Here is a 13,466-nt window from a genome sequence, read left to right as displayed (position 1 = left end):
TTGTGGGCGCCGCGATCTTGATGGTTAGTACAAATCAAACGCAACTGCCGACCTTCATGATTCAAAAGTGTGACGTCATCAACATTAGTTTCAGTGTTAGGAAGCTTACGTAATATTGCTTTGCTTTGTCGTGAACTGTTTAAAAGTCCTGGAGGACGGAAAGCGTTTCCCGTGATTTCAGATAAAGCTTCATATAACTAACAACCATCATTTTTAGCACCAAGATACGTAAGAAACGTAGCTTATTTAGTGGCTCTAGTTTAGCCCGACCGCACAGGCCGAGAAAGAGAACGAACTGCTTCACCTCGCGTTCCTGGCGCTGCTTCAGAGGCTTCATCAGCCCGTAGCGTTGGCTTCGCTTCGAACTAAGGTAAAGCAAAGCAAACATTAAGATCTTTGGGTTTTACAAGCCAAACCAACAATAATCACTTAACACGTCCCAATAAAAAAGATATAGCGGGTTCATTTCGACTAACTGGAGATCTTTTGACGTGCAACCAAAATCTCAGACAGGCCTCCGTCAGATTTCGGGCACCTCGGCCTAGTGCCACTACCTCGGCCCATATTTAAACCGGATAAATATGAATTCATGGGCCAATCCGTTGGCTCAGAGACACTAAAATGTTTTAATGCTTTGTGCTTTGTTTTAATATCATTGCCACTTAAGGAAGATTGCCACCGAAGTTGTTTTTAAAACAAAATATAGTCGAACTATTCCGACAAACGTAGTTTGATTGCGCATATGATTTTTGCAAGTAATAAAAACATTCAAAAGTTTTTGAATATGTGGCGGAATCCCTTTCATGGCACCCGTTTCATTTGGATAGCGTTAGGCGTGTGTACGGAAGGAGTGTAGAACGCGCGCAAAAGCAGCTGTGGTGCACCCGCAGCCTGGCGCTTGTTCTGACACCTCTGGCTCGCTCACTGCGGACATCCAGGCATCTGACACCCTGACAGCTGGCGCTTTTTCTGTCTTTCACGAGGCGTTCCAAGCGGCACACGACGGAAAATGCACATCAAGCTATACTTGAACAGGTGTCGCCATCTGTATTTAATATTAAGAAACTGCAATTTGCCGTAACTGAATGGGAGGTCTAATAACATTCTTAACGTGTAATATATCAATATGGAAGTTCTGGAAAATGTGATATCAAAGGATGCTTCATAATTTAATGTCTCGTAATTTTGATTAGTTGACGTGATTCCGTTTTTATAGCAGCATAAAATAATTTCAATTTAAACTTTATTTTTTTATTTCAAGATATACATTATCTGTACAGATCATTGCTTACTTTTCCAATTCATTACATTTAACCGAACGTTCACGTAAAATATCGTGGTCGATGAAACGTTATAACTCGAGAAATACTTTTTTGTATGTTAGAGAGGGTGGTCTATTAAAAGCTGAATAATTAACTAACTACTAAAAATAAGCGTAATATCGAGACATTAAAGCATCGTTAAAGAATACCTCTTCAATCTGACATTAACTTTATAACTGTAGGATACAAAAAAATGAAAGTTATAAGCCGTCAAAAGATCACGAAAACGTCATGCACGGTGGGGTTGCACCTTAAGGCCGGTTCGGACACTTGCGTTTGAGTGCGTTTGACTGCGGTGCGTCGAGAACCGAAATTGAGTCACCGGCAGACATGTGCTTCGTATGAAGCGTAAAATCCAATTCAATGAATCATATTGGCACGCGATATACACGAACTCATCTCTGTTACGTCACGGCGCGGTGGTGGCGCGTCGGTCGCACTTCCGGTCTGGGGCTGTGGGCAGAAGTCCCCATGCCAGACGTGTATTCCTGCGTTGTTTTGAAAGGAACCAGACAAAAACCTGCCTTCTCGTCAAAACGCCGGAACTGGGGCCGTACCAAAAGTGTGGAGAAAAGTTTGAAGGTCAGTTTTCACGTGCTCGGTTCGTCCGAGAATCTGGATATGTGCCGTGAAAAGGGAAAAGCAGACGCCGTCGGACTACGATTGCTAAGACGGGAAGCACTTTGGATTGAATTCACGGATGCTTGTGGTCATCAGATTTATTTGTTTTCTTCCAACATGAACGCCGGAAAACCGTCAAGTTGTGCGAACCACGTGCGGACTACGTTCAGTGTGTCTTCAATCTCAAACGGCGGCCGGATCGTTCGAACTGTCGTCTGCTCTTTCAAACGTTTCCGCTTGTCGTCTGCTCTCACGACGCCGGCCCGTAACCAATTGTTGAACCGGTAGTTGCGATAAGAAGTAAGTGCAGGCCTCAAAAGACTAAAGTTTGAAGGTTGGTAAGCAGGCTGGATGTAAACAGTAGATACAAGGAGATGTTGATCATTGTTACCAGTGGCCATCACCGAGTTGTTATGCCTAATTCACTTGGTCCGATTCTGCTTGCGATTTTCAGTATCAACGTCGACCATCTCAGCTACGGTTCACGCTTTTGCAGCCCGAGCGGCGTCGCGACTGAAAATTGCGAACGAAATCTCATCATGCGAATCGGGCTCTAGCGTACATACTGCCGCGACCACGCGGAATGAATCGCCACATGTCACATTATTCACGCGAAGTTTTGCGGTGTAACGAGCCTCGGTAATTTCGGTGACGCCGCTCAAGTAGTCAGACATCGCCAAGAAGACGTAGAATCACCGATTCGAACGCAAAAAAGGGCAGGGGGACTCACACGGACGCCGACAACATCGCGTTCCAATGGTTTGTTTATGGGCGACGGCGAGCTTTTTGCCCACACCCCCATCGCGCATGCGCGGCGCCGCTGGCGTCCGCTAGGGGCGCTACGGTTTGTTTGTAAACATGAGTTGGTGTATAAGCAGCAGGGATTTATCTCGCAGCCGCAACGCAGTCAAACACAGTCAACCGCAACTGTCTGAACCAGGCTTTACCCATCTTGTGGCTTAAAATAATGGTTGTCAGAATTATCTGAACCTTTATCTGAAATCACAGGAAACGCTTTTCCGTCTTCCTCAAATGTTCAAACAGTTGGCGACAGATCAAAGCATTATTACATGAGCATTCCTATAACACCGAATCTACTGCTGAGGAAGCCGCACTTTTGAATCATGACGATCGGCAGTTGCACCTGCTCCGTACTAAACACCGAGATGGCGGCGCCCACAATAATGTCGAGGAACTGAGTGCCGATACTCTAAGTTTACAGCTAATTGAGTGGGTCTAATGGTGGCCATGGGTTGTCAAAGATATGGGCGCACCTCAGGTCGTGCATCTTGAGCGCCCACCAAGGGTGTGCACGCGCACCACTTCACTTCTGAAATACAACACAAAGCTGTCTACAGGTATAAGTAAAAGTGAAGATGGTATCATCATCATCGTCCCGCCATCTTCGTGCCGCCCGAGCTCACGCCTTCGGGGTGCTCGGGCAGTCGCGAGCTGCCTCGAGCTGCAGAACACATCGGATTTCCAAACTGACGCAAGCTGTGCACCTCCGCTTCTCTACGATCAGACTATCGGGTAAGTCGACCACTCACATGCTTACGAGCAGAATATTCCCGTCTGCCCCCCCCCCCCCCCTCCCTACACACACACACACACCTCGGTCCTATCTTAACTCACCTCGTTGAATTTTGTTCTGTCAACACAATAGTTGGTAATAGGGGAAAAAAAAAATGAACTTGCCGTCTGACGTTGAATATACGCTGGTGGGCTTCGTTTACGATCGACAATATACGTTCTTTGTAGGTTCTGCGAGCCAACTGATTTTCGATGAAATCGGAAGAGTTTTATCTTTGGCCAGTTCTGCCAATGAGATTGGCATGCAGTTTCGGTATTAAGAATTTAGTTCGCCCTTTGTGCTACTGGTTAACCTTCTGATTAGCTCAATAAATGAAACAAGAACCAGGATTAATATTCTAAACGCACCACGGTGCAGCGCGGTATGCGTATGTGTAGTTCCAGCTGCGGTTTCTAAAGCAAACAAAAAAATCAGTTTACGCAAATGACCCAGAGAACACAGTGCACAAGCTGTGGTCAAACCGACTTCACTCCCTGGATCAGCGTCGCTAGATCAAATTTCGTTACGACAACAACGGCGCAAGACAAGACAGCCGAGACAAACAGGCACGCGCTCCACTGCACACAAGGGGGGCGGGGGCAATAGACCGATCTCACTGGAGGCTATACTCCGACGTTGAGTGCAGCGAACGTGGTGTATAGCGCAAAGGGTGGCTCTTTGATCGGCCGGCGAGCAGGAACTCTAATGTGTGCGACCAATCAGCGTCTGTGTGCGCTGCGTTACGGCGCGTTTGCGACGCTCGACGTCAGAGTATCGTGTGCTTCCACATGATCTCAGTTCGCCATTTTGTTGTTGGATGTCCCGCGAGGAAATGCGTAGGCCCCCCAGTTCACTACATGTTCGATGGAGCCGGAGGAATCGTTCAAGCGCTCGCGTTTCACACGCACCATGCAGCTCCTAATAACAAAATGGTGAACATCATTCCGAGCTTTAAGCGTTCCATGGGTGCGCGACGCCGCTATAGCTGTAGTTCATAGGAGGCAGGTATACAGGTACAGTGCACTCGGGGTAGTGTTTGGACCGGCGCGACTCAACAATGGGAACGAGCCTGCGCGTGTAGACAACAATCGCGGCGCTGCAGTCAACAGGGCAGCAGCAGAAAGTCGCTGCAGTTCGCACGTGCCGCCGCGCGAGCGCGTGCACGTGGTGCACGCGCACAACCACCATCATACTGATCCTACTGCCGAAGCGCCGCTGTCGACACCAATCGCGAACTGCACTACACGCCTAACGCGAGCCGCTCCGGTTCCAACACTGCCCCGTATTCTAGTACATCTGCATAGTAAACATAGCTTGTAAGTGTCACCATTGCTGGGTACTGACGGTTATGTAATGCGTTAGCATTAGCACGTAGATGACAGTGAAAAGCTGACGCCGTCCCCTGCGGACAAAACAGTGGAGAGGTAAGCGCGCTGCGTAGAGAGGAGGAGAGTAGCGAATGAAAAGGGCGAGAGAGAGTCGACGTCACGGGGCGGAAGCCAATGAGCGCGCGCGAAACTGGGGAACGGTGAAAGGAGCGTCAGGCAGCGGATGCCGCCGCTATGCAAGGCGGGCAAACGAGACAGAGGAGCGGAAGCAGCGTCTATCTTGGCTTGGCCGAAATGCGGCGCAAGAAGCTGCAAGCCGACGCGGGTCTGTGTGCCACACAGGGAGGGGTGAAGCGGGCTTTTGCCGAGCCAGCTTCGCCGGAAAAGAATAAAAAAAGGAGCGTCCTTTGGTGGATCCTTAGGGAATGCGTTAGCATGACCCATGGGAAACACCACATACGTCCTTCTTTGGGAAACGCTAACGCTGACCTCGTAACGAAGCGAAAAAAAGGCAGCGAAAATAAAAGAAGAAAAAGAGAAGGCCAAAACAAAAAAGTGAAGGGGCCAGCGTTAGCGTTTCCCCAAGGGAGGACGTACGTGGCGTTTCCTAAGGGCCATGCAAACGCATTTCCCTAAGGATCCACCAATGGATCTCCCTTTAATTCGTTCTACTCACTGGTTTCTTCGAACTACAACTTCTCCGGTATGAATCTAACACGGCAAACCGAACGCTCGCGGCACATAAAATACGGGCATGGTCGCGAATGACGTCACATGCAAGCCATGCATAGAAAGCTCCCGCTAAAGGCGGGACAACCGAAACTTCTGCCTGACGCTCTCACCTTGTCAGTGGACTGTTTAGCTCTCCACGATAACTACCGTTTCCGCGGATCACGCATGCGTGGGACCATAGCTTCCTATATACTGAAAACGCCTGCAGATCACCATGAGAAGCGCCCGCCGAAATGAAAAAGGTGGAGTGGCAGACAACGCATGAGAGGAGAGCCACGTGACTGGCGCCCCGCTGCGGCGAGACGTCGAAACACACTTCTCCCGAGCGAACAAGTGTGTTTCGGAAATTCGCTGCTGCAAAAGGCTATGCGCTGACGTCCAGGTTCCCCGACAAATGCCTCTTTGATGCACTGTGCTATTAGATCCTCGCGCTCTAAATCTGCGACCGGACACTCTATATGGCTTCGTTGTCGAACTGCCAGGCTTTGTTAGTATAGAGGAGGCTATGGTGGAACGCTTCGTGATAAAGTTGAAAGGAATGTTTGATGGGACGCTGAAACCGCAAGGCGGAAGGTTTTTTATTTTTATTTTTTTTAACACTTTGTTAGCGCGCATGGACAGATGATGACAGACGCTTGTTCGAACGTGGTTCGTGTATGTTCGGGCGTCACAGCGCCAATTTTATGGTCGTGTACCGTGCATAGAGTTATTACAATGTACGCTTGGGGTTCGACCGGCGCTAGTGAGCTATAGCAAATCGAAGGCTCCGCTACACTGGCTCTTACAATGAAGTAGAGTATAGAAAACTATGTAGCGTTATAATGACGCGTTCGAAACGCGACCGGAGACATATTCTATTTTTCACGCCTAAATAAATGCTGAAAACTTGAGAGCTACAGACCTCGAGCTACCAAATAAGCTATGCGTCAGAGTAAGGACACTTCAGCTATCTCGATGCTTGAAATCATGGTTGCCGATGACCTACAGCTTTATCGGAAATCTCAGGAAACGTTTCTCCGTCCTCCAGAAATGTTAGAAGCGATCGCGACAGACCAAGACTGTATCACCTGAGCTTTAGGACCATGTCTATAAAGCTGAGAACGTCGCATTTTTGAATTGACGATCGACAGTCGCTCCTGCTCTGCTGTGAGCACCAAGATGGCGGCGCCCACTAGCAGATCGGGGAACGGAGTACTGATACTCTAAGCGTAGCTCCTATACGGACCTATATGCACCGAGAAAGCGGGGGAGAGCAGGAGACGGAGAGGGGACGCCGAGCACTGCTTCGACGTCGAAAGATTAGTGGGTGGAACTAAAGCCAGCTGCCTTTGTCTCCACTGCACTCGTGGAACGCGTTAGAACACGGAACGCTGGCGTCTGGCTTTTGGTTCTCGCATTGAAACGCGTTCGACGAGTGCAGTGGAGACAAAGACAACTAGCTTTAGGCCTACCCACTCATCATTTGAATCAGAGCTCGGCGTTCTGACGTCGTTACGCGTTCTCGCCTCCTCCTCTCCTCCTCTCCCCCTCTTTCTGTGCGCATTGATTCCGCACGTGGTTGCTGACTTGAGCAGAAACAAGGCGGAGACTATAGATGCCCTGCTTGCCAATGCCTGTACCACGCGGGCAATATGAACTGAACCTCCCAATCCGGCCTTTTTCAGCGTCTATGGTTTTCAGAAGATTCTTTACGTCTCGATTTGTCAAAGAGGTCAGACGATGGGACTTAGACTTTGCGGTTCATTAGAATTTAAGACCAAAGCTTTCTTAGGAGCCAGCAGATACGCTAAACAAGCACGAACAAGTGTTTTAGCTCGTGTTGTCCGCGATAGTACAGTCTGGAGTTTGAAGCACTGAACTATTCGGTTAAAATTTGAGTTTCGTTCTAGGATGATCTTCAGCGTGCTGCTCCCAACGGCTGCGCTCGTGCTCATGCCAACCTTGAGCACGAACGCCGCTCATCTGAATCGGACGGACGGTGGGTATCAAAACCTTCGTGTGGCCATTGCGGAGAACATCCCACATCATCCGAACCTCCTGGTTAATCTAAAGGTAAGCATATTGTCGTTATTTGCAGAAGAATAGTTAAACATGCGCGCTGTCAGACTCTGAGGCCAGGAAAGCACCAAACAGCTTGTTACCTGCTTGACTAAAAACACCAAGACTGGGACCAGAAGGGACGGACAAACACAAAGTCTTGTGTTTGTCCGTCCCTCCTCGTCCCAGTCTCGGGGTTTTAGTCAAATATTTAACCACGACCAGCTCATTTGCGCCTTAACCTTTGTTTATCTTCCCGGCTGCATTGACTGCTACGTTTTAATAGCACTTTTACTCGGGCAGCACACAGTATTGCGCCAATATTGGCGTCGGATCAGAGAAATCGCGCCAACAACACTTTGATACTGCCGATATTGGCGCTGGATCGTGAAGATCGGGCCAGTATTACCGTGATTTGGCCGATGTCGTGGGAACATCACTTGGGTCGGCCAGCGCCACGCTGATATACAGAATCGAGCGCCGTTTTCCGGTAATTTGCCGTGTCTGAACCGGCTATATCGGCCGGTATTCGGAATTCTTGACCGTTTCTAAGACGATACTGAATCGCGGTCAATCGCGCCGGCCGCCGCTGTCGCCATAGCCCTATAGAGTGCCTTCATACAAACGCGTGCTTTTGCTTGAGTGTTGACATCCCAGCCATTTTTCCGCCCAATCACTTTTTTATACATTTTGAAGCGTTCGCAATCTGGTGTCACTCAGCTCGAGCGCGTAGCTTTTAGAATAGCCGTCGCTTTACCGCCCAAATCACGCACCGAGTGCGCAAGAGCGTCACGCGCTGGAACACTGAGGGCTACAATGGACGTATTCACCCTTAGACAGACAGACATGTAGGCACCCTACACGGGCCGCGCCGAGGGCGCGTCGGGGAATCAGTGGCTGGAACTGGGCTTTTATGTACAAACAAACGAAGAAAAAATCTCTTTTTGTAGTAACTTCTATTGGAGATTAGCACAAAACGGGGGGCGCATGATGCTTTCTAAGCTCTTTAGTCTACAAGGTTTGCGGCACAGTTAATATTGTTTTTATTCAATCATATCTCAGCGGTGATTTCAGGTAGCGCGTCCCGACCTAGGCGCATCCTAAGTTCGGCAGTGAACGGCGGCGCGTCCGCTTGGGAGTGGGGGTAGGCACCCTTGAAGCGTATCTGTATCTTAGCCAAAATGGCCGATTAAAGCCAAAATAGAAGTCACGTGTAGTTCCTCGAGTGGCCGGTGTGGAAAAATTGGCGGCGTTGCGATCGCTATTAGCTTGGTTCTCAAGTACGGATCGGTGCCGCTTTTTCAGAGCAGGATCTATGGCAGTTTCTCAACCGATCGGTTAATTTTGTAGTAATGTTGGCTTGGCCCAAGTCCGCTGAGCGCTGACACCGCAGCGGCCGCGGCCCTGTTAACCATTATTCGCCCATCTCTGCCCTGAACTCGAAGGATATCACCGATTCTAGCCCACTTTTAGAACGACCATTAACCGATATTAGCCCAATTCTGGGCCGTGGTGCAAAATATGTAACTGGGCCAATATTGTGCGCAATATTCCCCCCGATGCTGGCCCAGTGTCGGCGTGCTGCCTGGGTAGTCACGTTGGTCAACAGCTCAATAGACCCTTTCCGAGATTTAGTCTGGCCACCTTGGTAATCATCATCTGAGGAATGGCATATGTACCGTACTAATGGTGGCTTTGTGGTTACTGATGAAGGGGTTGAAGATGCTCCGAAGCAAATGATGCGAGGCCTATACGTCAAGCGTAACTGCACTAAAATTCAACCTCGACCTGTGCCCTCTATCTCAAAGAACTCAACTTGCTCGTCTTGTCCTTTTTCACAAAACTTACTATTCCTCTTCTGATTTTCGAAACACCAACTGTCACCCACCACCTCACATCTCCTTGCGCCACGACCACAGCCTAAAAATTGAAGCTCTATTCGCCAGAACTAATAAATTCCAAAATTCCCCACTTTCTCTCGCTATTACTAACTGGAATTCCCTTCCTGAAACCATAGTACGTGAATCTAACCTTAAGACATTCTTTGAACTCTGCAAGAAACACCTGAAAATTGTTGATCTTTAGCATGCTTATCTGTTAATTACTTTTTCTACATGTTATGTTTTGATATCTGTCCCATTAGTTTGTAATTATTTTGCATTCTCCTAATAGTTACCTTGTTACCCTCCTGCTATCTGTATATGTCATCTGATCTCCGCTTATGTAATGCATTACATCTTAAATGGCTTTGAGGTATAATAATCTGAACTGAACTAAACGATACATTCGAGACATTAGTACAATGCGACGCCGGAATTGAATAAAAGAGCCGCGTAACTATTCATGTTTTACACGGGTAGAGTCGATCTGTTAGCGGAACATTATCGGCACTCTGTCAGTGTGAAACACTGACAGAGTATTCGGAACTTTCGCAAATATCTCTCATGCTCTGGTCTGATTGTAAGTTAGCATTGTTGAGTGCGCTTCTCCCCGCCAACTTCTGTACTGCAGTGAAGCGGCAACCTCGAAATAAGCATCGCAGTTTTGCTTATCTTGTTTCGCTGCAGAGTATTGAAGCGGGACGTTAAACACGCAAACGTCGGGTATATATATACAGTATATATATAAAAGATATGTAGCAACTCTTAGTTGCGGCACACATTTCTGAAGTAAACTACGGCTATTATTTATGATAGACCGCGGTATTCTTGGGATATTTTTTCCAAATTCGGGATTTAACGAAGGTACTCGCAAGAAATTTCACATGAAATGCTCTATAGGTTTATTTTTATTCAAACTTGGCTGTTTATTTGTCACCTTTAAATATGTTTTATCCGTTGGAGGTACACTCGGTAAAATAAAAATAAAAATAAATATGTGAAGCAGTAGAAGGAAGCTTGAAAATACCTTAACGACTTTGTCTGGGTTGTTTTACGAAGACATACTTTTCTTCCACATACCGATCTCGGTTATATTGAAGTTCTTTATACAAAATGTCAATGATTTTTATAATTTCATAACATTTACTTTTTAAATCTGAATTAAGAATTGTTTTTTTATCACAACCTTCAGAACTTGAATGATACATCAATTTGCGTGCTCAAGATTATTCTAACATTATTTCATTGAAATATATTATTTGGTTTACATTTTATTTCGTACCAAAAATAACGATTTACAGCGGTTCATACTCTCTTTCATCAATCGGCATCTTGTTCCCATGCCTGGTGCTTCTATGTGCAGCTAAACAGCCAGTTATGTGTATGAGGAAATCAAAGCTGCTGATTCACAAAAGCGTGCACATTTTTTTTTTTTTTACTGTGAGAGGCCACCATACGAATCTTAACATATAATAATTCACAGTGGTACGAATAAAAATGAAGTGTGAGCTTGTGCCCCAAAAGTACTTTTTGCTGCTCCATAACGGATTTTAGCTACTCCATATGGTGCTGCAAAATGACTCGCGTGAATCGCATCACTGTACATGGTATTTGTCATCGAAGAAGCTACGCGCCTCTTGGCAAAACTTTGGACGCGGTTATTAGGCTGCCGCTCGTCGATGGGCTCTTCGGGTCAATACACTAACACAAAGAAGTCCGTGTTTCTTTCTGTAGCCAGTGCGCGTGAGTGAGATGTGGCCAGTGCGCGTGAGTAGAAACCAGATTCGCTCGAAGCGTCTGCGCATGCGCAGCGCCGACAGCAGCGCCACCGCATTGGTGTGACTTCAGAGAACTCACTTGGTGTCGTTCGTTCTCTTTTTTCACCCAGGCTTTGATCAGACAGGCATCGCAGTTCCTCCTGGTGGCCACACTGGGAAACTTCTACTTCAAAGACGTGGAAATCTCGATACCCAAGATGTGGCCGAGCACGGACGTGTCCGACAAGGTCTGGGAGGATCAGTACGACAGAGCGCAGGTCCAGGTGACCGACGCGGTTACGAAGCCGGCCACCTTGGACCCTACCCGGACCACCGACAAGGACCCGAACCCTGTGCAACTGCCGCCTGATTTCCTCATTGATCTAAACGGAACGACGACCGCAACGTATAAGAAACCAGGTTTGCGATACGGCACGCTGTTTCTGACGCTCCGAACTCAAGGAGACCGTAAACATTTCGCGCTGTAGGCTTTTCCTTGCTGCTACTTTTCTCGAAGAATGACACAAAGCACTGGTTCGGCAGCACGTTGTTTTTTATTGACTGTTATCGCCAATCGCCGCGACCCAAAAGACCTTGTGCGTACGCTGCGTCGGCCTTTTATCGGCAGTGAAACGCCCCTCACGTGACCGATTGCACCTGGCCACCTCGCGGTGGATATGACCAGAGACGATTCAACACGTGGGCAACCTGGTTCAACCCTTCGGATCACCAGGTTGCCCACAGTGCGTTACAGGACTTCGAAGATAACGGTTCCTAACAAGTTTGTAATCTACAAATGATGTTTTATCTTTGCTCTCTTCCAGAATACTATTTTGTACATCACTGGGCCAATCATCGATACGGCGTTATGCCTGAATACGCGACCTCGCCTGGATCACAATTCTACTGTTTCGGAGGAGCGGTAAGCTAAAAACCGGAAAGGAAACCGCCAACAGACAACAGACAAGTCGAAGGAAATGAGCAGGTCATGCGCTGGCTTGCAGCTGAGCGAGTGACGAATACCTACACAGAAACTGCGAGGACAAAGACCGGATTATTTCTCATAAAGCTCAAGCGTCCGAAAAACCTCAGGATCATTAGTTCATAGCTTCGCACTACTCTAGAGTAAAAGCACAGATGCCGGCACACGTGTCCTCTTGGCGTTTTTTTTCTTGACCTTTCTTAGAGCGTTGGCGTTAACACTTTGCAATTAATGACCCTTTCCGGTAATGTGTTACTTCAGTAACATAATTCAGTAACATTGAAAACAACAAACAGCTCGTGTGACAACAATTTATTTGTCGTTTCTTAGCACCAGTTGGCATATAATAAGCAGCGAGACAATTACAAACCTAAACAAATCTATCTAAAATATCACACTGATGTGTCAAAACTGTCACATTGCTGGGTTTATTTTGCTGATGGCTGAAAATAATCACACTCTCAAGAAAAAAGGGTGTAGAAGGGTGTATCGTTACACCCTTTGTCCCATATAATACACCCCAAAACTTCATTTCGACGTACTGAGCCCTATAGTCGAACAGACATCCCCAAAGTTTACAGGGGGCTTGATAACGGTGTCATATAACTTTTTAAATAGTTGAAGTACGTATCAAAGACCACATAAAGAAAACAGCGAGTTTTTACAGTAAGACCAAGAAACCCCGATTATTTTTTTGGTAGTCAGGGAAACGTACATTACCTATTTTAATAAGTTCTACCACAGGCTATCGAGCCCCTCGTAAAAGTTTTGGCCGTCTGTTCTACTGTAGGGCGCTGTACGTCGAATTGAAGTTTTGGGGGGTATTATATGGGACAAAGGGTGTAAAGGATACACCCTTTTACACCCTTTTTTCTTGAGAGTGCACCCTTGACAGAAGCGGCCTCACCTGGTTCTTGATCATTTCTCTGTTCCCTTTCCCTGTCATGTGGTAAATCCTGACCTTCAGATACTCTCCAGCCAGCTTCTTACACAAGCTGTAAATATGGTTGTCTAGAGGATCGCAGGCCTCGAGACCCCAGTTCGAAGAACCACTTCTTCTCTGGAAACGCACTCAACACTTCCAAGATCAGCTGCTTGGTCCTATCCTGCACCGCTTTGACGGTTTCCCACTTGGCCTGCAACCGCCGCAGCCCTTTCTCGATAGCTTCGCACAGCCCGACGACGTTTTGTGATGGAGAAACGAGTCCACGCCTTTTTTTTTTTTTTTTGCCTA

The sequence above is a fragment of the Ixodes scapularis genome, unplaced genomic scaffold (genome assembly GCF_016920785.2).
Source record: "Ixodes scapularis isolate PalLabHiFi unplaced genomic scaffold, ASM1692078v2 PGA_scaffold8__174_contigs__length_109621045, whole genome shotgun sequence".
Lineage (NCBI taxonomy): Eukaryota > Metazoa > Arthropoda > Arachnida > Ixodida > Ixodidae > Ixodes > Ixodes scapularis.
This window is presented reverse-complemented; position numbering follows the sequence as displayed.